Consider the following 25,413-nt stretch of genomic DNA (forward strand, 5'->3'; position numbering starts at 1 on the left):
GTTGCCATGTTAGGGCAATCACACTAATAATGAGCACATTATGTATTTATTATTCCAAACCCCTAGTGGGATTAATGCACAACATGCTTTACATGCTGAAGCACAGGGCACCGTGCCAAAGAAGACAGAACTATCGGCGTAAAAGTGCCGAAATCTATAGCATAGGCTGCTGAAGGAGTGTTAAAATGGTGAAGCGTGTCCGTGAAGCATCTATTTTCCGTGCTGCATGCCCCCCCCCCCGCTGACAAAACGGTAACCACCTATGGCATGCCCCTGTGACATCATGTGGAGGGTCTTCATCATACATCATCATCAGACTGTACTTAGCGTGCTACCTGAACCCACACTGTTTCTTCAGGAACAGTATTTTCTAGTATGATGATGTTTTTCCAAGTGTTTTTCCATTGTATCAAACTAGAGGTTCGCGGCCCTTCGGGCCGCTCACATCTAGAGGTCACGCCTGCTTTGCAGGCGCTCACAGCTACGTTGCAGCAGTGGTCCACCCACATCCATCCATCCATCCATCCATCCACATCCATCCATCCATCCATCCATCCACATCCATCCACATCCATCCACCCATCCATCCATCCACTTATCCATCCATCCATCCATCCATCCATCCATCCACATCCATCCATCCATCCACATCCATCCATCCATCCATCCATGCATCCATCCATCCATCCATCTACATCCATCCATCCATCTACATCCATCCATCTCCATCCATCCGTCCATCCACATCCATCCATCCATCCATCCATCCACATCCATCCATCCATCCATCCACATCCATCCATCCATCCATCCATCCACATCCATCCATTTATCCATCCATCCATCCACATCCATCCATCCATGCATCCATCCATCCATCCATCCATCCATGCATCCATCCATCCACATCCATGCATCCATCCATGCATCCATCCACATCCATGCATCCATCCATGCATCCATCCACATCCATCCATCCATCCACATCCATCCATCCATCCATCCATCCATCCATCCATCCACATCCATCCATCCATCCACATCCATCCATCCATCCACATCCATCCATCCACTTACTGTACTTTACTGTACTCTACTGTACCCGACTGTACCGTATTGTACTGTACTTTACTGTACTCTACTGTACCCGACTGTTCCGTATTGTACCGTACTTGACTGTACTGTACCCGACTTTACCGTACTGTACTGTACCCGACTGTACCGTACTGTACCCGACTGTACCGTACTGTACCCGACTGTACCGTACTGTACTGTACCCGACTGTACTGTACCCGACTGTACTGTATCTTACCGTATTGTACCGTACCTCTCTCTCTCTCTCTCTCTCTCTCTCTCTCTCTCTCTCTCCCCCTGTGCAGCTGACCCCCCCTTCCCTCTTGTAACCTTAGACTTTGGTGATGATAATGACACATTGCTCTACAGAGGATTGCGCAATAGGTATTGCGAAATAACCATACAAACACAAACTGTACGGTAAATATGCATTTTGAAAACATGCAATGTTGACAGCGCAAAGCGTCCAGGTTAGTCTGTCCTGGTGGGTATGTTTATGAGAGGTGTTGTCAGATATTGTAAATACAGATACAGATACAGTTTTGAAGTGTGTCGGTTGATCGGAATGTTGCTTGCTGGAGTGTATGGTGCTGGATACCAAATACACATGTGACGTCATGTGGGTCTATCATCATCACCACCGATCACTTCACACTGGGGTGATTCTTTCTTTTACAAATAGATCGTTTTGAATGTGGACTTGCAAATTAGGCAAAAGCTGAAGTCAGAAGTGGGTTGAGTTTGAGTCGCTCCTGTACTTACGCAGTCAGCCATCTTAAAAAAGAGGTTTAAAAACATTAGGAGCATAATTGTGCCGGTGCTACTCATCAGGCACGTGCACACAGACATCAAAGGGGGCTTGAGCCCCTGCTCCTTTTACTTGACTGTGAAAAAGTGCCCTCTCCAGACCATGAATGCAGTTTTTACTATGGTGAAAGAAATGCAAATGCCCTCTGTCCATGCCATACCTGAAGGCAGCATTGAAGAGAATTGCCTTGTCAAAACTCTCCTAAACTTGAATGCAGCATCTAATGTTGAAAAGAATTGCCCTCTCTGTGTAGCAATCCATGCCGTTACACCACATCTCCAGTATTGACTTGATTATGCTTAGTTCAGTGTGGTATCAAGTACCGAAAATATATTTTCAATATTTTCACCAAAAGGCCCTTTTAGAAATTGCAGCCCCTGCCTCTCTAACATTCTCTGCACGTCCCTGCTACTCATCAATCAGGAAGCCGGTGTGTGGCTTGAAAAAGTGACGAGAAACATAGCTAATTTCTCTGGTGGTGACCTAGATAAAAAGCTAAGTTTGCGAGCTGCAGCTATAGCGACATGTGTGGCTCGTGCGGAGCATCCACAGCCACGGGGGGCTGGCCTCGCCACACTGCGTCGGTCGCGTGCATCCCTGCATGATGACGAAGAAAGAAAGTCTCATCTGGAGGCTGGCACACATCATCAAACGATAAAAATAAATAGAGATGCCAGCTCAGCCCGGCAACACGGGAATTACATAACCGTGGAACAGTGCCCCAGTTTTCTACAACTGCTGCTGCTGCTACGGCAACTCTTCCTCTGGCGCCATCCAGTAGATAACCTCTGACAGGGACGTGCTGGCCATTGGGAAAAGCGGGACAACTCCCGAACGGCCGGTTCATTCCCGGCCCGGTCCAGGCCGGCCATTAGGGAAAAAAATAAAAATAAAATGTCGGCCCTCGTTCCATTTTGCATGGGGGCTGGGCGGCCGAAAAAGTAAATCGTCACTGTTGGGCAGAAACCTTGTATCTCCGAGTTTCAAATTTATACATTTTTTTCGGAAAGCAAAGCCCTGCTTCATCATACAAGGCCGTTGCGCAAAAGTAGTGAAAACAGCAGATCTACAAGCACACAACGCCTCGCGGTGCGAGGCGTTGTGTGCTTGTAGATCGGCTGTTTTTACTAGTTTAAATCATTTTTAAAATGATAAATACAAAACATACGGTTTTGGATATACAAGGTTTCCACCCGACAACGACGAAATATAACTCATGTACAGTAATTGGCCCACTGGCTTGTCACTTGTCATGATCTGAAATGGCAAATCTTTGAGTAGCAGCAGCGCTATAGAGAGAGAGATCTCTCTCTATAGCATGCAATGAGGGCCTCACAACTCTTTTTCCCGGGCTGAATCAGGGGCCCAGCACGTCCCTGAACTCTGATTTAGAACAGAGTCCATGAACAATTATGCTCCGAGTCACATCGAGAAGAAAACAGCGGAAGGAAGGAAACACACAAATAAGGGAATTCAGATCACTGGCCAGCTCATACGATCATTGTAAGACCTACCAGTACGGTAGACAAAGTATACACACTAAAACAGGGGTCTGGGAAACCTAGGGGTCCTCAGAGTTACTGCAGGGGGGGGCCGCCAAATCTTTGTGTGATATGATCATGTTTTTTTACATTAACCACTTGAACCCTAGCATCCCTACTCTGAGTGGCACATTAGCCAAAAATAGCAGATCTACGAGCTCACAATGCCTCGCAATGCCATGTTATGTTCCTAAGACAGGAATCTCATCATATAATTAAGTACCATCAGATCATTTGAATGGTAAAATAAATAAAATACCCAAAGCAGTGAGAACTGAGAAGCCTGTAGATCGCACTACTTGGCCCAGTAACATTCCCTTAAACCAAGCTGGCGTACACTAAGGAAACCATATGTTGGCCCAATGCATTATACAGTACATGTGTGGTGGTCCAGACTGACATACAAGCCCCTGTGTTCTACAAATTACCCATAGACCATTGATAGAGTCTTTTGTGTGAAGCCAGGCTCTGTAACACATCCATCCTCAAAGCCGAGGAGGAGACATAAATATTTTACCTGGTCCTCGGCTGACATATGGTATTTTTAGTCTCTAGCGGCCGTTTCAGAAACGTCATGGCTAAAGGGGGGTTAACTTTACATCAGGGGTCTTCAACGGGGCGTCCAGGACCCCTAGGGGGTCCTCAGAGTTACTACAGGAGGTCCTCCAAATCTTTGCGCGATAGAATTATTTTCCCCCCCTTTTTTATATTAACCACTTGAACCTTAGCATCCATATTCTGAGAACTTTAGCCAAAAATAGCAGATCTACAAGCTCACAACGCCTCGCGCTGCGAGGCGTTGTGAGCTTGTAGATCAGCTATATTTGGCAAAGAGCTTTGGAGGGGGAAAAGAGCAGACTAAGTACAGTGAACGGTGAAGTTTATTAGGTATTGACGGTTCAAGTTGTTAAATATCTGAAAACCCACATTAACATGAATCCAAAATACACTGATGATTGTGCTGTCAAACAATGAAACTATAGGCTATGGAATCTATGATAAGGTTGTGGGGGTCCCTGCTTCATCTCTCTCTCTCAACTAAGGGGTCCTTGGCCTGAAAAAGTTGAAGACCCCTGCCTTTACATGCTAGTGTGAACTGAAAATCTACTGGCGAGGCTGCCAGTAGAAATTCTCCAATCGTTCATCATCTAATAAGTGGGTAATGAAGCCTGAAGTGGAATGTTTAAGTTGTGTCAGATCAACAAACAAGCTCTCAGAACAAACCGTTGATAAGAGAAAAGAAAAGAATACGAATGATTCCCTATGCATTCCTGCACAAAAGGTTCTCTATGCATTCCTGTACAAAAGACAAACATGATTGAACAACATCAGTCATTCAACAGTATGGACATTCTTTGCATTCACTGGCATTAGAAAAGTGTTGTACACGAGACATTAAGAGCCCAGTGATTAAACGGACATGCTTACACAATTCCAAACACACAGAGTCCCATCTCACACTGGCTGAGAGTCATATACTGTAGGTACATGCAACAGGAAAGCCAGAACATGAAAGCACCGTGTGTATCTCACACTGGCTGAGAAGTTACTATGAAAAGCTCCACCGGCCGGCTGTCTCTCCGTCCGTCTGTCTGTCACGTCACGTCACACTTTTGTCCCTACTCTTATCTCCGCCACCGTTGGCCCTATCGATGCCAAACTTTGCACACACACTCCTTGGATGGCAAACCACAACCTCTGCCCCTGATTTCTCACATGGCCTTCTTTTTAGCGCCACTATCAGGCCGATTTTTGCAAAACACACTTTTGGACACTGCTCCTACAGATTTTTAGCCTAAAATCATGCAAAGCGGGACACAGTATCTCTACAGTCATGTCATCAACATGGATCTGTCCCATTTCCCATATTCCCTCCTGATTGGCTACGATTGCCTTCTAAAGTTTGTGTATGCGACGTGACGGTCGCTTATCTCCAGAATTAGGGAGTTTTACTGGTACGCACATGCAACAGGAAAGCCAGAACATGAAAGCGCCGTCCGTGCCTGTCGCCTGACGAAATGACCAAAACATCCCCTTGTGTTTTCTCAATGCCTGGAAAAATAAATGTATCACAGGCTCATATCCTCCCAGGAAAGGGAATGTTTACAGGACTGTTTTATCTGTGCCAGGGCCAACGGGGCCATCAGGCCTGGAGACGCGTCCCTCGTCAGCAGAGTACAGGGACAAAGACCAGCTTCCACCTTCATCTCTCTTTCAGTCACTCCTCCACGTGGCTGGTTCTGATAGGCAGCATCATGTCATTAACAAAGGATTGGTCTCTTTCCCGTTGCATTTACACCAGGCTGACTTTTGACTGAGTTCTTGGAGATTAACGAAAAGGCATGCAGTGGATCCCTTAATTTTTTGGGGTGGGGTTAGAGGTTCCCGCATCCCGCTGTGCTTGCACCAACCGCAATTATTTGAAATGAATGACCTGTATTACGGTATGCACAAACTCCTATAACAGGGGTCTTCAACAGGGGGTCCGGGACCCCTAGGAGGTCCTCAGAGTTACTACAGGGGGTCCTCCAAATCTTCCAATCCTTTTTATATTAACAACTTGAACCCTAGTGTCCATATTCTGAGAACTGTAGCCAAAAATAGCCGATCTACAAGTAGATCACCTATTTTCGGCAAATAGGTTTGGTGTAGAGGAGAAAAAGAGCAGACTAAGTACAGAATGAAAGGTTATAAGTTTTATAAGTATTGACGGTTCAATCTGAAAACCCACATTAACATGAATCCAAACTATACTGATGATCGTGCTGTCAAACAATGAAACTATATGGAATCTATGAACAGGTTGTGGGGGTCCCTGTCCCTGCTTCATCTCTCTCTCGAGTCTCGACTAAGGGGTCCTTGGCCTGAAAACGTTGGAGACCCCTGTCCTATAACACAGATTCTGCTATACCCATGGAACCAGCTCCATATTTTCATGGTGAGAAATCAAATCTAGTCTGGCACTGCGCCAGCGCTTCAGGCACCCTCGTGTCCCACTACTGAAGCAAATCAGAGTGGCCTTATGTTCCTCCAGCTTCCACTGACTGACAGAGAAGAAACCATTAGAAGAGACAAGAAATAGAGAGAGAGAGAGAGAGAGAGAGAGAGAGAGAGAGAGAGAGAGAGAGAGATACAGAGAGAGAGAGAGAGAGAGAGAGAGAGAGAGAGAGAGAGAGAGAGAGAGAGAGAGGGAGAGAGAGACGGGGAGGGAAATGATTGAATTAGCGACTGAAATGAAATAGAGAGGGAGAGAGGGAGAGAGCACAATAAGGGAGAGAGAAAGAGAATGAGAACGGAGGAAGAGAAAGCCAAACCGAGAGAGAAGAGAGAGAAAGAGAAAGTTGAATTGGAACTAGGGCATTCACCAAATATTCGAATATCAAAGTCACTATTCGACGTTGTTCACCCAAGTCGAATATTCGCTTATTTTTTATTGTTTTCTCTTTAAAGAATATATAGTTATATATATATAAAGCGTGGCTAGATAGGAAGTCATAAGAATGAGTTGTCAATGCCCCTGGTGGATGAATTTGTAAATGGACTGGGGACCCCCACCCTGACAAGCACTTGGAATTGTTGGTATTACATTTAATGTGACTCGGTTCCGCAGATAAACATTGTGAAAATAGCTGCGAGGCGCTGTGAGCATGTAGATCGGCTATTTTCGCCTCTTTTGACAGTTTGGCCAGTCCTGTCGAATATTCGAATACTTTGAGGTCGAATAATTCGAATACTAAACATCACTATTCGTGAATGCCCTAATTGGAACCCAAGATTTTTGAGAGAAATAGAGAAAGTGATAGAGAGAGTTGAGTGAGGGCACAAGAGAACACAGAGAGAGAACACATGCATGCATGACTAGTAGAGTGGACAAATAGGAGCATGTTGAATCATAAAACCATATAGCAAATGTGACCCAGATTCACTTCCGCAAGTGAAATCAGGTCGCCTAGTTTGCAATTAAAGCAATTAAAAACTGCAGCAGTGTCTGATCCCAGATAGTGATTGTGTCGGCGAGGTTGATAATCGCGGGGGTTTATCACTCTGTCTGTCTGTCATTCAGGGATATTCTTCACGCATCGAGAGACAATTCCGAAAAACAAATCACGACGCAAGAGCACCAAAACAAAATACGCGGCGCATCACAGACTCTTCGCTAGGCCAAAAAGAAAGAGCGTTTCAAATCCACCTGACCTCAGGACGTGTCAAGACATGTTGACATTAGAGATAAATGGTAACTGTAAACAACTGGATTAAACTGCTAGATCAGGGGTATTCAACAGGGGGTCCGGGACCCCTAGGGGGTCCTCCAAATCTTTGTGTGATAGAAACCTTTTTTTTTTCTTTAACCACTTGAACCCTAGCATCCATATTCTGGGAACTTTAGCCAAAAATAGCAGATCTACAAGCTTGTAGATCGGCTATTTTTGGCAAAGAGCTTTGGTGTAGAGGGGGAAAAGAGCTGACTAATTACAGAGTGAAAGCTCAAGTTTATTAAGTATTGATGGTTCAAGTGGTTAAATATCTGAAAACACAAATTGACATGAATCCAAAATACACTGATGATTGCGCTGTCAAACGATGAATCAATGAGATAGTTGTGGGGGCCCCTGCTTCATCTCTCTCTCTCAACTAAGGGGTCCTTGACCTGAAAACGTTGAAGACCCCTGTGCTAGATTGTGACACATTACAGTGTGTTTATCAAGAGCTATAAATGATGAGCCTGTCTGCTGCAGTCACATGAGGTCATACAAACAGAATACAAGATGCATCCTGTGTGGATACTCTTGTAAATGGTTGTTGTTTAATAAACAGTGGACAATCCTATCAGTAATGATCAAAGTGGGGGTTTGGAATTGCTTCATTAGAAATTGCACAAAACGTGACATTGCACAATTTGACCAACAGTTTACAGTTTAGGCATTTAGCAGACGCTTTTAATCCAAAGCGATTTACAATAAGCAGGTAATACATCACTATAATAAGCAAGATAATAATATGTCAGTACATCAACAACAATATAACAAATGCATAGGAATATCAATCTAGAGAAACAATAACATAGGTAGACCAAAATGCTAACTAAGACCAAAATGCTGACCAAGACCACTTCTGAAATGAAACAGCCGCCACTAAAATCCTCAGCATTTACAGATGAACCCAAATGGACGCATTTGTTTGTAGGCCTACATTCCTTTGTACACTCAGAGAGTTAAATCTCAGATCCACAACCTATTTGAATTAATACAATGTTATTTTTACCAATCTGTAATGGTAGAGTATGTTATGTTAATACAACCAAACATGCACATCTGCTGTGGTTGGAGGTTGTCTCCGTACTCTTTTATTGAGATAAGTAGGGTACCTACTAGTTGACAGATACAGTAGTATAGGGTGACCATATATTCAGCAGCTCAAACCGGGACGCGAACCACTGTTGCCTAAAACCAGGACTCTCAAAGCAATGCGCACGGTATCGTTGGAGCACGGGCACATACGCACCGTAGGGTTTCATACAGGCAGTGAGTGATTGACAATCAGCTTCAGCGTTGAATTCAGAAACGCAATGTTTTTGTTCACGTTTTCTGATTGGTTAGGTGAGCACGTTTACATGAGAAGAACATGATGAATGTCTATGCAACCACTGAAAACAGCTACTACAATTTTGTAGTCAATGTTAAAAACCGGGACATATTAGTGTTTTAGAGATATTTGTCGGGACACCGGAACACATAGCTTGAAAACGGGACTGTCCCGGCCAAACTGGGACGTCTGGTCCCCCTACAGTAGTACCATCTGAAGCTCAAACTAATGGGCACGGCATCTCCCCTGGCCAAGCAGTAATTCCCTCTATGACTCAGACTGAGTGGTATATTTGGTAAGGAAAAGGTTCACAGATTGCAGCTTTAAATGAACACAGAGGGAACTCGTATACAAACTCCAAAGTGAACCACAGTGTGTAGGACACTAGTGGCGTTTTTTTTTGCGCATTAAGGCTTTTGCGCATAAATCCTTTCATGGAAACACTTCAAATTTCACAAAAACTTTCATTTTTTCGCAAAAAAAACATTTTTGCACTTTGAGGAGGTGGATTGTGGGGCTTTATCGAAAAAAGCGAAATGCGCAAAAGGTGAATGGAAACACTTAGCGAATTAAAATGCATTGAACTTGCGGGATGGGGTGCTGGGGGGGTCGGCCGCCTCTTGTACCAACACCGGCCACCCCAGCCCCCGCTTGTGATCAAAGCAGTTATTATTATTCTCCATCCCGCAGCGGCGTCGCGTGCACAGAACGGCCGAGAACAGCAGACCTCTGAAGTCCAAGCTAACAGTCGCATCCGCAACGAGCTGTGAGCTTGTTGCATGTTCAATAATGTGTCTCACTTGACTGGAAAAATAGTGCCACCTAGGGCTGTCACAATTATTACATAATCGTCTAATCGCAATTATTTGATATAATCGTGATTATTTTTCATAATCGTCATAATCGTTTCCATGTTGGAAAACTTTCATATATTTAAAAAAATATATATATATATGTAGATCGGCTATTTCCACTATCAATGTTCTTTTTTTAGTATAAAGTTGTCAAATATGTCAGTAATTTCTTTGTATATTTGACAGAAATGTAATTGTCAACGACAAAAACACAATTAAATCGTTAATCGCAATTACATGAGTGCCACCGACTGCTTATTTCATGAACTATCTCCCAAAAACTGCATTTTATTGTGAAAAATTCAACCTTCCAAGACAATGTCGGTTCAAATACTTCCAGATCAGAGATTGGGTTCGCACTGATTCTCCAGACTTCCCAAATATCCCACCCGATTCCCCATTCGAGACTCGGCTTCTCAGCAATCATTACTCTAACACTAAAGGCTTGATATCTTCTATATATAACATAATGATTAATAACCTGCCACTCTATAACACTATGCCTATAAAACAAAAATGGGAATCTGATCTGGGGTGCACCTACGACGATATTGACTGGCGTAACATGCTTGAGGGTTCTCAGACTGTCTTGATCTCCACTAAACACAGACAAATGCAGTTTAATATTTTTAATCGAACTTACTATACTCCACATAGGTTACATAAAATTTACAATAATGATTCCCCCAATTGCCAGAGGTGTAAAGTCTCTGATGGAGATTTACTTCATATGCTGTGGAAATGCCCATGTTTGGAAGAGTTCTGGAAATATATAGTTACAACAACTTCAGAAATAGTGGAGTCTGATTTGGTACCCGATCCTAGGATTTGGATTTTGGGAGACGTGCAGGGACTCTCGTTAAGTCAACATAAGAAATACTTCATTTTGCTAGCAGGCACAGCTGGCAAAAAGTGTATTCTCCAAAATTGGAAAGCTGAAAATCCTCCCTCCCAAAGACATTGGTTGAACGAATTAACATCCTATTGTACTCCTGAAAAGATCTTGTACAATGTCAGGAGGAAACCAGAAACATATAAGAAAATATGGGGACCTTTTATGTCTTTGTTACCATCATTGCACCCTTGTAACTAAATGGGATAATGTATTATACTGTTAACTATACAAACGTAGGGGGGAACCTATACCGTACCTGGGGTGTGTTTGGGTGGGTGGGTTATTTGTTATGTGTTTTTTGTTTTGTTTTATTGTACTTGTTGTTCCTGTCTTGTCTTTGTTATGTTATAAATTTGAAAAAACTTGTGACATTTGTCTAAATAAAAATATCTTTAAAAAAAAAAAAATGCATTTTATCAGTGGATGGAAACAGGCTAACTTCACTTTGTGTCTGTTTTCGAAAAAGCTTTATGGAAACGCAGCCACTGAACTAGAGGGTAAGAAGCTCCATTGCACAGCGGATTCAAACAACACGTGAAACACAGAAGCCGTGCGGTACAGTACAGTAGCTCTGCTGCCTGCACTGAGGCATTCCAGAGAGACAGACTCTTCTTCCCAGCAGGTTCACCTTGGGTTGGCCCTGAGCCAAAACAAGTTTCCACTGCTGTGAGCCCCGCCAGCACCGCCGTGATACAGATAAACCTGTCAATCAGGCAGCCGTCGCCTGCAGTTTCCCCAAACACTGCTTTCTCTCTGCCTCCTGACACACGGAAATGCCTCTGTGTGTGTGTGTGTGTGTGTGTGTGTGTGTGTGTGTGTGTGTGTGTGTGTGTGTGTGTGTGTGTGTGAACTGCATGATATATTGCAGAGTATTATTAACCACTTAAACGCTATATACTTCGTTGTCCGGTGTCCCCCAGCGGGTCTACATTTGGTCCCCTCATTTTCCCCCCCTCTACCCCAAATCTCTACTAGACGTGAGTTTACGTAGATATGCTATTTTCTACCTTCAACGTTCGCCTATCTTCGCCAAAATGTTTTCCTATTGCATGACCAGAATGATCTTCACAATGCATACGGTAACTACAGTGTAAAATCCTGATTTAACTGTGGGAAAGCACAAATATAAGGAAATGCACCGCACCGGTCCATTATGTTTTCTGATGGACTGTGTGGCCTCATCACGAATGCAAGGGTGCATTGAGAGAGTACAGAGGAAAGAACCTCCTGACTTGATTTTGGCCATGTCCATGTTTTCTTTTGCACTATAGAGTGATTTCGAAACTACTCAGTCAACACAGTCAGAGTGAGGCTGAGACGTTTACATTCTGAACTAAGACTTTCACCTGACCAGCTAATCCTAAAAGTCCATCCAGAACAAACAATGAACAACACAGGCAGCTTATGGTTGTGGTCTGCCACAAGTTCGATCCCCACAACAGTCAGTGTTATCCAACGCCGCACGTGTTAATGCATTCCCCTTTATCTGTCTGTAAAATGTGCCCTCTCCAGACCATGAAGGCAGTTTTTACTATGGTTAAAGAAATGCAAATGTCCTCTTTCCATGCCATACCTAGAAGGCAGCATTCAAGAGAATTGCCTTGCCCAAACTCTCTTGAACATGAATGCAGCATTTTATGCTGAAAGAATTGCCCTCTCTGTGTAGAAATCCATGCCGTTACGCCACATCTCCAGCACTGACTTCAATATGCTTTCAGTGTGGTATCATGCACAGAAAATAGCCCACCTCCGAGCTTGGAGGTCTGCTATTTTCGATATTCTCCAAACTGGCTTGGGGAACGCCTTGGTATACTCCCTGAGGGAGTGGAGGAAGTTTCTCGGGATAAGGAAATCTGGAAATCTCAGTTGGAACTGTTACCCCTGCAAACCTGATTCCGGATAAGCGGTTGAAGATGGATGGATGGATGGATGGATCACCAAAAGGCCCTTTTAGATATGTCAGCCCCTGCCTCTCTAACATTCTCTGCACCTGCCTGTCACTGAGCATTAACCACAGAGCTGCTCGCTCAACGTGCAATAAGTCATCTCTTGAATGCAATCTACCACAGTTGTTTCTCAACTGCAGCATTGTGGAACCTTGGCACTGCAGACACTTTTAATCTGGGAGTTATTTCAACTCGCCACCTCAGGTGGATATCATCAACTGGAGAAAAGAAAACAGAAGAACTAGCAGGAGTAGACGAGATCAGGGGTCTTCAACGTTTCCAGGCCAGGGACCCTTTAGCTGAGATAGAAATGAAGCAGGGACCCCCGCTAGATATTGTATAGAATTGAGTTATGTTCATAGATTTCTTAGACAGCTTAGACTGTTTGACAGCACTGTCATCATGTTGTGTATTTTCAGACATTTAACCACTTGAACCGTCAAATACTTAATCTGCTCTCCTTTCCCTCTACAAACCTCTTTGCCAAAAATAGCCAATCTACAAGCATACAACGCCTCGAAGCGCGAGGCGTTGTAAGCTTGTAGATCTGCTACTTTTTGGCTAATGTTCCACTCAAAATAGGGATGCTAGGGTTCAAATGGTTAATGGGAAAAAAAAAACATGATCCTATCGCACAAAGATTTGGCAGCGCCCCCTGTAGTAACTCTGAGGACCCCCAAGGGGTCCCGGACCCCCTATTGAAGACCCCTGGACAAGGCATTCCAATCAATGTCGCTGACTTACCACGAGGCTGCTGTCAAGAGACAGTCTCTTCAACTGCTCTCTCCTCTCCAGGTGTCTGTTCATGCCCACTACTCTTCCTGGCAGTGCACCACCATACACCTGGGAATCACTGGAGGGAGAGAGTAGAGGTAAAGGGAGGGGGAGAGAGTCGACAGTTACATTTTGCGTAATGGACACCTCGTCATATCCTTCACTTCCTGCAGCGGATAAAGAAATGCAGTAGAGAAATTGTTAAGAGGTCGTTCACCTCAGCGTGAATGAGATCAAAGTACAATGTTGTTGAGCGTCACACGTCAAAGGAGCCACATGAAAGAATCCACCGACTCTGTGTAAAGCCCTTTGCACACAGGCGCGTTTATCCGCACGGATAAAACAGGCTATTTCATTTTTTTAAAAGAAAACAATGATTCTCTACGACCTCATGCACACCGGATCCGAATTAGCCGTGCGACGAGTGGCTGCGGCCGTGCGGGTTTTTTTCTCTCGATCGAACCCAGTTCGATTCGTGCGTCTTGTCGCATGCGGTAAAAAACTAATCACTCCTTTTATGACTCCTTTTGGGATCCGCAGCGCCGATTCCACACAGCCTTGCACACCAAATCCAATGCGTTTTATTCATGCAGCAAACGAAAAAAAAAAACGCATCTGTCCTGTGTGCAAAGGGCTTAAAAGGCCCCCACCTTCATTTTCTTTCACCACGCTTCTCCTTCTTTCGTCTGTTTCCGCAGCGTTCTCCGTTCCATTCCTTTCCTCTCGCTCCCGTTCTTCTCCTCGCCTCCTTGCCACCCCAAGCTACGCCAGTATGACAACAAGTTGCGAGCGGGAAATGTACTCCAAAAGGCAGAGCAGACTGGTCCCAGTGGCTGGATGTTGCCATTTGCTGCACCGACCGACCGACCCAACCAACCAACCAACCAACCCTGCCCGCTGGCGCGCAAAACCACCCTCAAAACCCACCCAACCCCCAGCCTCAGTCCTCCAGAGCGCTCCAGGGCCTGTGTTGTTCTAGCCCTCTCCAAACAGCGCTGGGAACCAGTTGGACCTGGCCGGACTGAGGCCGCGGACGAAGATAAACTCTTCACGCATACTACTCCTCCACAAAGAGCTGGGAGCTTACCGCTCTGCAGAGCGGGGGGCTTACCGCCTGCAGTCTAAAGCTCGCCACTTCCTTGTTGCTGGAAAGGTGCGGGTCAGAGGTCAGAGCGATAGGCCCAGGGGTCAGGGACCTCCGCTCGGTCTGACCGGGGCAGTGTTGCCATTGTGCGTGCACGCATGTATGACTTCAGCACATGTCAGATATGGCCAGATATGACGTGGTAAGCTCTTTGTCGAACCTCTACATTCTACACTACAGTACACATGGTGGATTTATCATGGTGGGGTTTGGCGCAATAATGTATTGACACCGAGACAAAGGATGCTGGCTGACGCACAGGCCAACAGGAAGGTTGTATTCACTGCACTTATGAAACACTACTCCATGATAGCAGTGGTGTAAGAAGTACTTACATTCTTTACTTGAGTAAAAGTATCATACTGCAATGTAGATGTACTCTCTTAGGGTGCCCTCACACCAAAATACCTAGAGTGGAATCCGCCAATGCATTTCAATGAGAATGGAGCGTTTTTTGCCAGTAGAGGATTTCTGCAAAAAACGCTCCATTCTCATTGAAATGCATTGGCCGATTCCACACTAGGTATTTTGGTGTGAACAGTGAACACCAAAGTACCTATGAGAGTGGAATCCGCGTTCCGCCAATGCATTTCAAGCGGTTTCATGCCAGCAGAGGATTTCTGCAAAAAATGCTCCCTTCTCATTGAAATGCATTGGCGGAACGCAGATTCCACTCTCATAGGTATTTTGGTGTGAGGGCAAGTAGAAGTCCAGTATTCAACATTTACTTGAGAAAAAGTACTAAAGTATTGGTATCAAAATGTACTATAAGTACCAAAAGTAAAAGTACTCATTGTGAAGAATGTCCCATTTAAGTTATCAAATGTATCCACAACTTTCCAACATCCCATCGTGCATTGCGCAGAAGTTGCACAGAGTTTCCGGCGCCGCAGCCGAGTGTGATCTACAAGCTCACAACCGGAGCATCAAATTATCCAGTAAATTCCCGCGGAAAGAGGTGGATAGACTCTTGGAGGCTCGTGGATAGCCTGAAGTGGTTAATGTATGTTTTGTAATAATAATACAAATCTACAAAGTAACTACTAGTAACTAAAGTTTTGCAATAAATGTAGTGGAGTAAAAGTACAATATTTGGATCCGAGATGTAGTGGAGTAGAAGTAAAGGTAATGGAAATTGGAATTACTCAAGTAAAGTACAAATAACTCAAAAGTGTACTTAAGTACAGCACTTAAGTAAATGTACTTGGTCACTTTACACCACGGCATGGTAGTTTAATCTAGGTCTGTCTCTGTGCACCATGAGAATGTGTTAAGGCTTTGTCCAAAGTTGGTTGTTATTATGACCTCTGCCGGATAAGCATTTCTTTGTCTTTTTAAAAAGAAACTCTGTAACTCAATGTTTACTTGCCTTGCAAAACTTACTCATGCAAGCAGCACATTTCCCAAACAAGGTCCCCGAAAACGCCTTCAGCATCTTGCTGCCACAGCCTATTTCTGTCACACCGCACTTAGCGTGACATCATCCATCAAACATCCCTGCTCATCGGGAGATGACGTCTTATACCGAATAATACCGAATTGTACTCTGCATCAAACAATGGTGTATTTTTTTCCCCTCTCTTTTTAATTCATTGTTATAACGACAACAATGCATTGTTAAACAGGCCACTGTCATGTCTTGCCCCCATTTTTCTGAAAGCCCACAGGCTATCTAAGTGTAGAAGGAAGCGGCTTAATCACTCTACTACACAGGATATCAAAGATGCTGTCTTTTAATGACACAGAAGCATCAGAATACAGATTCTCTCTCTCTCGCTCATAGAGTTGCATATACAGGGGTGTCGCACCACATTATGGGCCCTGGGTACAAGGATTCACTGCGTTATTTTGAGCTTTAACTTTTGAAAAATAGCAGATATACAAGCTCACAGCGCGGCACCGAGTGCCGCACTGCGAGCTGCTATTTTTTGAAAAATTGTGAAAAAGTGGTGTCAGTGGTGCTCAAACCTTTTTCCTATGTGAAGGACCCCCAAAATGATATGTATTTGGCCACGGACCCCCATCTCAAAATATTTTTTTGTTCCAGGGACCCCACAGAAGCAAGATTTGAGTTACAAATGTTCGCTTAAAAAATACATTTTCACACATCTTTACGACTTTTTCAAAAATAGCAGATCTACAAGCTCGCATCGCGGCACTCGGTGCCGCGCTGTCAGCTTGTATATCTGCTATTTTTCAATAGCTAAAGTATCAAATAATTAAGGCCCCTCCACGTTGGGCCCTAGTAACTCAGTCCCACTTTTCCCCCCCTTATTGTGACGCCCCTGGTTGCATCTCCGGAATGGAGATGTTGTGTAGTGTGTGTTGTGTGTCAAGTCGCTCGTCCCTTTCCACTACAGATTACAGAGGAAGTAGAGCCGATGGCTTCCTTTGGGATGCGGTGATAGAGGGGTGGGGGGGGGGGGGCTGCAGGCAGGGACATGCTGGGCCCCTGATTCAGCCCGGGAAAAAGAGTTGTAGAGGCCCTCATTGCGCGCTATAGAGAGAGATCTGCTACTCAAAGATTTGCCATTTCAGATCATGACAAGTGACAAGCCAGTGGGCCAATTACATGAGTTATATTTCTTCATTGTCGGGTGGAAATATTGTATGTCCAAAACCATTTTAAAAATGATTTAAACTAGTGAAAACAGCCGATCTACAACCGATCACAACTGTTGTGTGCTTGTAGATCTGCTGTTTTCACTACTTTTGTGCGACGGCCTTGTATGATGAAGCGGGGCTTTGCTTTGCGAAAGAATTTACACATTTGAAACTTGGAGATACGAGGTTTCTGCCCGACAGTGTCGATTTACTTTGTTGGCCGCCCAGCCCCCAAAATGGAACATTTTATTTATTTATTTTTTCCTAATGGCCGGCCTGGACCGGCTGTGAATGAACCGGCCGTTCGGGAGTTGTCCCGCTTTTTCCAATGCACAGCACGTCCCTGGCGGCAGGAAACCAAGAGCAAATGATTAAAATGGATTATGGCGCAGCACTTGATTGCTCCGACTAGAGACAGAAGGCACCGACAGCATGTTCCTTGGGGTGCACGCGCAGTGCACAAGAGACGGGAAGATGAAACAGTGGGTTAGATCGCGGAAGTGATAAAAGATTAAACAAACACATTAATTGCCCTAATCAGGGGAGACGAGATAGCGGCGCGGGCGATAGAACATTAACCCACAACAAAAGTCTAACGGTCCCTGACAGACAGTTAATGCAGAACACAACCAGAACGAATCGCTTGCCAATTGAAAGCACACTGAAATAAAGACGCCGAACCTTCGGCAAACTAAGAGAGTTTATTAAAAGAAGAGTTTGCCAAGCCAACAGTCACATCAAAGTCCTTTCAGAACAAGAATGAGAATGACGTTTATTAACCGAGAATAACCCAAGTGTTTGTGTACTGTAAATATATAAACGAATATGCTATACCTGTACATATACAGCATCAATACACAATACAATACAAATTATTGACTTTGAGGGAAAGGCTTGTGTAACGGATGCCAGGGTGAATGGGCGCGTGGTGCTATCCCGGTGGCCTTAAAGTCTGAGAGAGAGAGACATCCGCAACGAGCTGTGATGAGCTTGTACTGTATATCAGCTGTTATTGTGCACAATGCTGTTGCGGGGTTGAAGTAGCTACAGTATGTGGAGTGGAGAGTCTTCTCTTCTCTCTCTCTTATCTTATATATGACATATATAGGCTGAAGAGCCCCTGGGTTAGAGTGCATGTTCAATAATGTGTCTCACTTGACTGGAAAAATAGAACTATCTTCCAAGAATCGCATTTTATCAGTGAATGGAAACAGGCATTTTCTTGATTCGAATTGCTGTTGATTCGCTTCCTATTTTCATGCCGCTGTTCAACTATGAGAGCGGAGAGACAGACAGACAGACAGACAGACAGACAGACATACACACCCACCCACCCACCCACACACAAAAAGACGTGTCAATTAACGCAACAGGCACAGCTGGTCTGACTCTGGACTCGCTAGTTAGAAGTTAGCCTACTAACTGACCAGCTCTGCTCTCCTCCAACAAAGTCACATTAAACCATAACTTATGGTTCTCACTCTCAGCAAATGTATGATTAAGCCTGTGCATTCTCCATGTTTCCACCTCAAAATGCTGGATTATAGTTCTTCAAATGGACCCGACCTCTCTCTCTCTCTCTCTCTCTCTCTCTCTCTCTCTCTCTGGGACATCGGATTCAGATCTCCGTGCCGTCGGATTTTCAGGCCATCGGAATATCGAGATTTAGCCGGGGTGAATGTCACGTTCCACTCCACTCAACCAGTGGGCTCGCCGACCCAAAATAGGGTCACCGTGAGATATTGTAATTGGACAGACAAAGAACACCGTAACCAGAGGAATATCATTATCGGGTTTTCTTTTGTGTGTAACTTCATGTTCAAAGCACAACGTGTAGTTCTGATGTTGAGCGGCTCCATGTCTATTTAAAGGCCATATGACAATATCTACTGTGCTGATCTTCATATCTCAGCATGACATTTACCTTGGGTGCCATCGTGGGCTCTGCGTGCGCGCTGAAACCCTTGCTTCAGTGCCTACCCATTTGATGACTATCCTTTCTTACAGTATGTGACATTAACTGGCACACTCGAGGCAGAGACTGGTTCACAGTCCGATGGATAGCTTTTCTGAGACCAAAGACCATCATCATCTGATGCTATGTAGGTTAGCTACAGTACAAGACAACAAACACCTTATCATACAGAGAAGACGATGCCTTTACAGTTTAGGCCTTTCAGGCGCCTCTCTTATCAAGAGTGATGCGTTTGCAACCAGGGGTGTCGCCACCAAATTCTGGGCCCTGGGTACAAGGATTCACTGCGGGCCCCACCCATTTAGACTGGGAACGCATTATTATTATATTTTGTGCTTTAACTATTGAAAAACAGCAGATATACAAGCTCATCTGCTATTTTTGAAAAATCTTGAACATTTGTGCAAGTCTTTGGATATTTTTGACCTGATTCTACAAGTGTCTTCTAAAAACCTCTTTCTATGTCAGTGGTGCTCAAACCTTTTCATGTGAAGGACCCCCAAAATGATACGTATTTGGACACAGACCCCAAAGATTTGAGATGCAAATGTTCACTTAAAGAATACATATATTCAAAGATTTGCACACGTTTTCATGACTTTTCAAAAATGGCAGATCTACAAGCTCGTAGCACGGCTATGAGCTTGTACAGACGCCCCTGGTTTGCACTGTGCAGATTGGGGGCATCAGTTTGAGAATCAGTGGCTGACGCGTGGCTCTTCGGGGCGTTCTCACTAACCACTGGGCCACTCAGACACCGTGTAATTTTAGGCAAGTGGTTTTCTCATCCAGAGCGACTTACAAAGAGCATTAAATCCACTCTGCTGTGGAATCATAGCGCTCCTCACAGCATAGCAGTGTGGTCAGGGGCGTCACAAGGGGTAGGAAAGTGGGACTGAGTTACCAGGGCCCAAGGTGGAGGGACCCTAGTAACTTTAGCTATTGAAAATTAGCAGATATACAAGCTCACAGCGCGGCACCGAGTGCGCGCCAAAATGGAATGAAGGCCAACATTTTTTTTTTTTCCTAATGGCCGGCCTGGACCGTTCGGGAGTTGTCCCGCTTTTCCCAATGGCCAGCACGTCCCTGATTACAAACAACAAGAAAGCACGATATCACGGGGACACCTTTGAATGACTGAATGTACTAATAATGCATCCGCTGACTGTCAAATGCCAGTAAGGGTGCAGCTTCTTGCTCAAGGACACTCAACAAACATATGAGAGAAATGGGTCACCATGTGACAAAACCACACAATGCCTCTCCAGTATTTGCCTCTCTCTCTCTCTCTCTGTCTTGCTCAGACCTCCCTCTTCTTCAATGCCCTCCGAATGATTTACACCTAAGCCAATTATAGCTATGTTAAACCGGTCTGGTGTTGACCTACACAGAGAGACACGCGCCCAGTGCTTATATTCTACACTTCCCCCAGTCAGCAGGAGTGGACAGGATACAATCAAAGCAGGAGCCTGGAAGACGCTGACATCTGGGAGTCTTTGTGCTACAGGCCTAATTAGATACCAGAGTGTAGACGAGGGGAGGGAGGCAGGGAGGGATGGTGAGTGTGCATTATGAGAGCGTGTGTGCGTGCGTGCGTGTGTGTGTGTTTGTGTGTGTGCCTGCGCCTGTGTGTCTGTGTGTGTAATTGTGTGCGCTTATTATTATACTTATGAGGGAGAAGTAGACATGGTAAAAGATTTTTTTTTTTTTTTATCTTATGGTTAAAAATATGTCTGGGGAGTTTTTTTAGGCTTACAATTAGGAAAATATTTAGGTTAGGATTAATATTAGGTATGTAGGGGTTAGGTTTAGGGGTTAGTGTTGGAGTTATTTAGTTGCGCAACTAAGTGCAAATCAGGTCGTCCAATAAGCGATTAAAATGGTCTATGGCCTTGACCAGTAGGCACCCCTGGAGGTCTGCTATTTTTGATATCTCCCCTAAAAGGCCCCTTTAGAAATTGCAGCCCCTGCCTCTCTAACATTCTCTGCACGTCCCTGGATGGGGGCAGACTGTCTTTCTGAACATCTGCTGCTCCAGGAGCGAGGCAGAGCCCCGCTGAGTACACACAGCCCCAGACAGCCCCACACACTGGGCCCTGGATAATGTGAGGCCATAATAGCTTAATGATAACACTTAGACCCATTGAGGAATCCCTCCTTCAGAGAACACAGCTCATCATCCGCTGACACAGTCATGGATAAATGGCCATAATGAGCCTGGTACTTTCCATGAAAATGGACTCTGATAATCTTTTTTTTTTTTCTCTCTCTTTTTTTCGTGCTGCATATACAATACACTTTGATTGACATGATGCCACTGAGAGACCAAAATGTATTCTAGAGCAGTGGTTCTCAACCTGTGGATCGGGACCCCCTATTTTGGAGGGTCGCCAGATGATTAACTTAATGGGCAACACTGGTTTCTCAATCAACAGTAAACAAACCAAAAGAAAGTTTACGTGTATAGAGGGTATCTGCACATTTCTAAAGTGACAATTTAAGGACGTTTGAATACCTCTGAAATGACAAATTAAACATTGGCCAAATTGTCAAATATTAGAGGCAGACATTTTGAAAATAGCAGATCTACATGCTCACAGCGCCTCGCAACGCGAGTCGGTATGAGCATGTAGATCTTTTTCACAATGGAACCGTGTTATACAAAATGTAATTCCTCAACTCTTAGTGCTCGTCAGGGTTGGGGGGTCGCAGCCTGAAAAGGTTGAGAACCACAGTTCTAGAGTTGAAGCCCATATGATTCAATACAATCTGCCGCCTGCTGATACAGTAAATTGCATTGGCCCAACATGTGAATGGTGTGGTGAGGCCGCAATTGACAATACTGCCCATTGTACCATAGTGTTAACAACTTTAACTGTGGCATCCCTATCCCTATGTCATTATAGGTGAGAATTCTCTAAAATGTTTCAAAAATAGCCAATTTACACATTTTGCTTTAACTCATTGAGTGCCAGCCTATCACCACTAGAGGGCGCCCAGTGACCAGAGAATAATAGAGATATGCTGGTAATGCATGCCCAAGCCCTGGAGCCATGACTTGCCTGAACACTTTCCTTTGTGCATGTACAGGAAGAGGATGAAGTTAGCTTGAAGTTAGCTATTGGCTACCAAGCATTTTAGAAGCCTTATTTTCGTCAACTTAGCCATGATTAAACCTTGCACACCTCATGCATGGGAAAAAAACAGAGAAGAATGAGCTCTAAAAAATCCAATGCAATCCTGGATTGCATTGGAGTGGATTTGTGCAGTTTGTTCACAGCTTTCAAACAAAAAAATCCGATTGGAAATCCGTTCAGGCATTCTTGAGATAATCGCCATTATGTTTTACATGTAATGTAAACAAAAATGGCTGCCCTGTATGTTAGATGGGGTTGTATGGGGGTGGAACATGCAAAATCGCGATTGAAATCATGTTCACCAGATTTGATGGGGTCCAAAAAAAAAAAAAAAAAAAAAAATCAATTTTTTTTTTTTCAAAATCTTTTTTTTTTTCTTTTTTTTTTAAAAGCCGAACTTGTTCGGGATCGGCACTCTACGATACGCTAATAAAGCCGAACTAGTTCGGGATTGGCACTCAAAGAGTTAACGAATTTGTATTTTTTTTTTTTTTTTTATGTTTTAGAATTTTAGAAAATGGTTTGATAATTGCTTTCAGATAGGGCTTGAGTTCCCCCACCCAGGCAGGCACGTTTCCTGCCAGACAAGGAGTGACGGTGCAAATAAGCGGTCTTAATCGACGAGGCAAGTTCAAACACAGATATCAAGTAGGCTGAACTTTACCCCCCCCTCCTCCCACGTGAAACAAAGCCTTTTATTTAAGAAGAATTTGCAAGGACGATTTTCTCTTCTTTGTGTTTGAAATGACCTACGTTTGCCATTGCACTCTGTGTGAGCTGATTCAATCACGGCCTATACATCACGGCATACAATAAACGGCGGCGCAAACATATTTAAGCAAATATCGGAATGACCATCTGGACTCGCAAAGAGCGAGCAGGAGAGTGGGGGGAGAGAGAAAGGGGGGGGGGGGGTCCATAAGTGTGTTTTGCATGAGTTTTGAATGACCTCTCCCATCTATTATGAAGCCCTTTCATAGCAATGAAAACACAGACTTCAAAAGGCAGTAAACGCCTCCTTTGGCCAAACAGTGGGTGACACTTGGACCTCCGTCCGTGGATCGATACCCCACTGCCCTGCATGCATCCCAGCAATGCCAGGACGTGCCAGCCAGGCATCCTGCCTGGAGAAATGGATGACCGTCCGGGGGGTAGAGGTCATCGATTGGTGCGTGACCTCTCCATGCCCCACTGGGGACCCGATTCATTTTGTTGCCGTGTGCCTGCCTTGAATGGGAGGACACTGGTACGGGTGGGGGTTTGGAGGGAGGGGGGGAGGGGGTAAGAAACAGACCCCCCCATATCCCAACCCACCACCCTCCATTTCACCCCTCTTTTTTTCCCTGAATGATTCATCTGCATCGCTGTGGAAGCGGAACGACGACGATGATGATGATGATGGCCAAGACACTGATTATACGTTTAGGTGTAGCTTTTAATTCAGCTTGCAACGTGGGGAGGAACTGGGAGGGCTGACAGAGAGAGAGATGGAGGAGGGAGGGAAGCATGGAGGACGGGGGGAGGGGCGTGGGCCATTACTTTTCATTCATTGAGGGGGCAAATTGAAGCATGCAAGTGTCTGATGTGGGATTTAGCATGTTCAGAGAGAGAGAGAGAGAGAGAGAGTCCATCTGTAGTACAGCAGCACAGATGGTGCACCGTTCTGAGTCCCTCTGCTGGTGAACATCTCTGATCCTTAGAGCAGCTATGGGTCCTCGACAGGGAGTCCGCCGGGACCCCTAGGGGGTCCTCAGAGTTACTGCAAGGGGGTCCGCCATTTCTTTGTGTGATAGAAACATTGTTTCTGCTTTTTTTTTATGCATGCACTTGAACCCTATAGTGTCCATATCCTGAGAACCAAAAATAGCAACTTTAGCCAAAAATAGCCGATCTACAAGCTCACAACGCCTCGCGCTGCGAGGCGTTGTGAGCTTGTAGATCGGCTATTTTTGGCAAAGAGGTTTGGTGTAGAGGGGGAAAAAGAGCAGACTAAGTACAGAGTGAAAGGTCAAGTTTTTTAAGTATTGCCGGTTCAGGTGTTTAAATATCTGAAATCACAAATTGACATGAATCCAAAATACAATGATGATTGTGCTGTCAAAAGTTGAAACTATCCACAACTTTCCAACATCCCATCGTGCATTGCACAGAAGTTGTAGGGAGCTTCCGGCGCCGCAACCCAGCGTGATCTACAAGCTCACAACGGTGCATCTGCGACGCGACGTGAGCTTGTATGTCTGCTGTTAACAGGAAGTGTCCTACAGATAATGCTCCAGTATTTTTTTGCGGAAACAGGTGGATATGAATCTATGAAAAAGTTGTGGGGGTCCCTGCTTCATCTCTTAACTAAGGGGTCCTTGGCCTGAAAACATTGAAGACCCCTGCCTATGTGTGTGCGTGCGTGCGTGCGTGGGTGCGTGCGTGCGTGCGCGTGCGCGCGCGCGCATGTGTGTGTGCGCGCGCATGTGTGTGTGCGTGGAATAGAACCATTGGCGCTAGCGAAGCTCAAAGCAAATTGTGGCCGGAGGAAGTTGACTCCAAAAACAAAGAAAGACTAAATGGCCGGCCAAGTCCCGCAGAAACCGACACAGCAGCAGCCACGGCCAAAAGATGAATGAGCTCGCTCTATATTCAGACGCCACAATGGACACGTTTGAGCTCCAAAAATGTCCTCACGATGCCACTTAATGGCTAGTTCACACTTTCTTTGGCTTAACGCATGCGCAAGCTGCCACAGATATGCTCCTACGTATATCTAACCACTTAAAACACTGAATACTGACTTGACCCGAGTCCCCCCGGGGGTCTATACTAGCCCCCCTCCTTTTTTGCCCTCTACGGTACATATCTTTGCCGAAAATAGACAATCTACAGATAGATAGATATAGATATTTATTAAAGTGTACTGCACCAAACGATGTCCAGCCCGCACAGGCTTACCAAGATACACCACAAACAAAAATGCAAAATAAAAACTGAAACTATATTGATTTACATGCTGTGATTCACGGATGCAACGCAACTGCCATGCCTTCTCTATGAATTTTGCTTGAACAAAAACGTCCTTATTGAACAACC

The 25,413-nt window shown here is 44.7% G+C and overlaps 1 pseudogene across 1 annotated transcript in view; it reads right to left on the reverse strand.

Moving 5' to 3' along the window:
• LOC308279947 overlaps positions 1 to 13,508 on the reverse strand; it is a 259,776-nt pseudogene extending 246,268 nt beyond the window's left edge. The window contains exon 1 of the transcript in view: positions 13,446 to 13,508. The product of the transcript in view is annotated as an uncharacterized misc_RNA (transcript). The remainder of the gene's footprint in view (positions 1 to 13,445) is intronic.
• Positions 13,509 to 25,413: the final 11,905 nt, after the last annotated feature.

Source organism: Nannobrachium achirus, assembly GCF_963921795.1.
Source record: "Nannobrachium achirus genome assembly, chromosome: 24".
Classification (NCBI taxonomy): Eukaryota; Metazoa; Chordata; class Actinopteri; order Myctophiformes; family Myctophidae; genus Nannobrachium; species Nannobrachium achirus.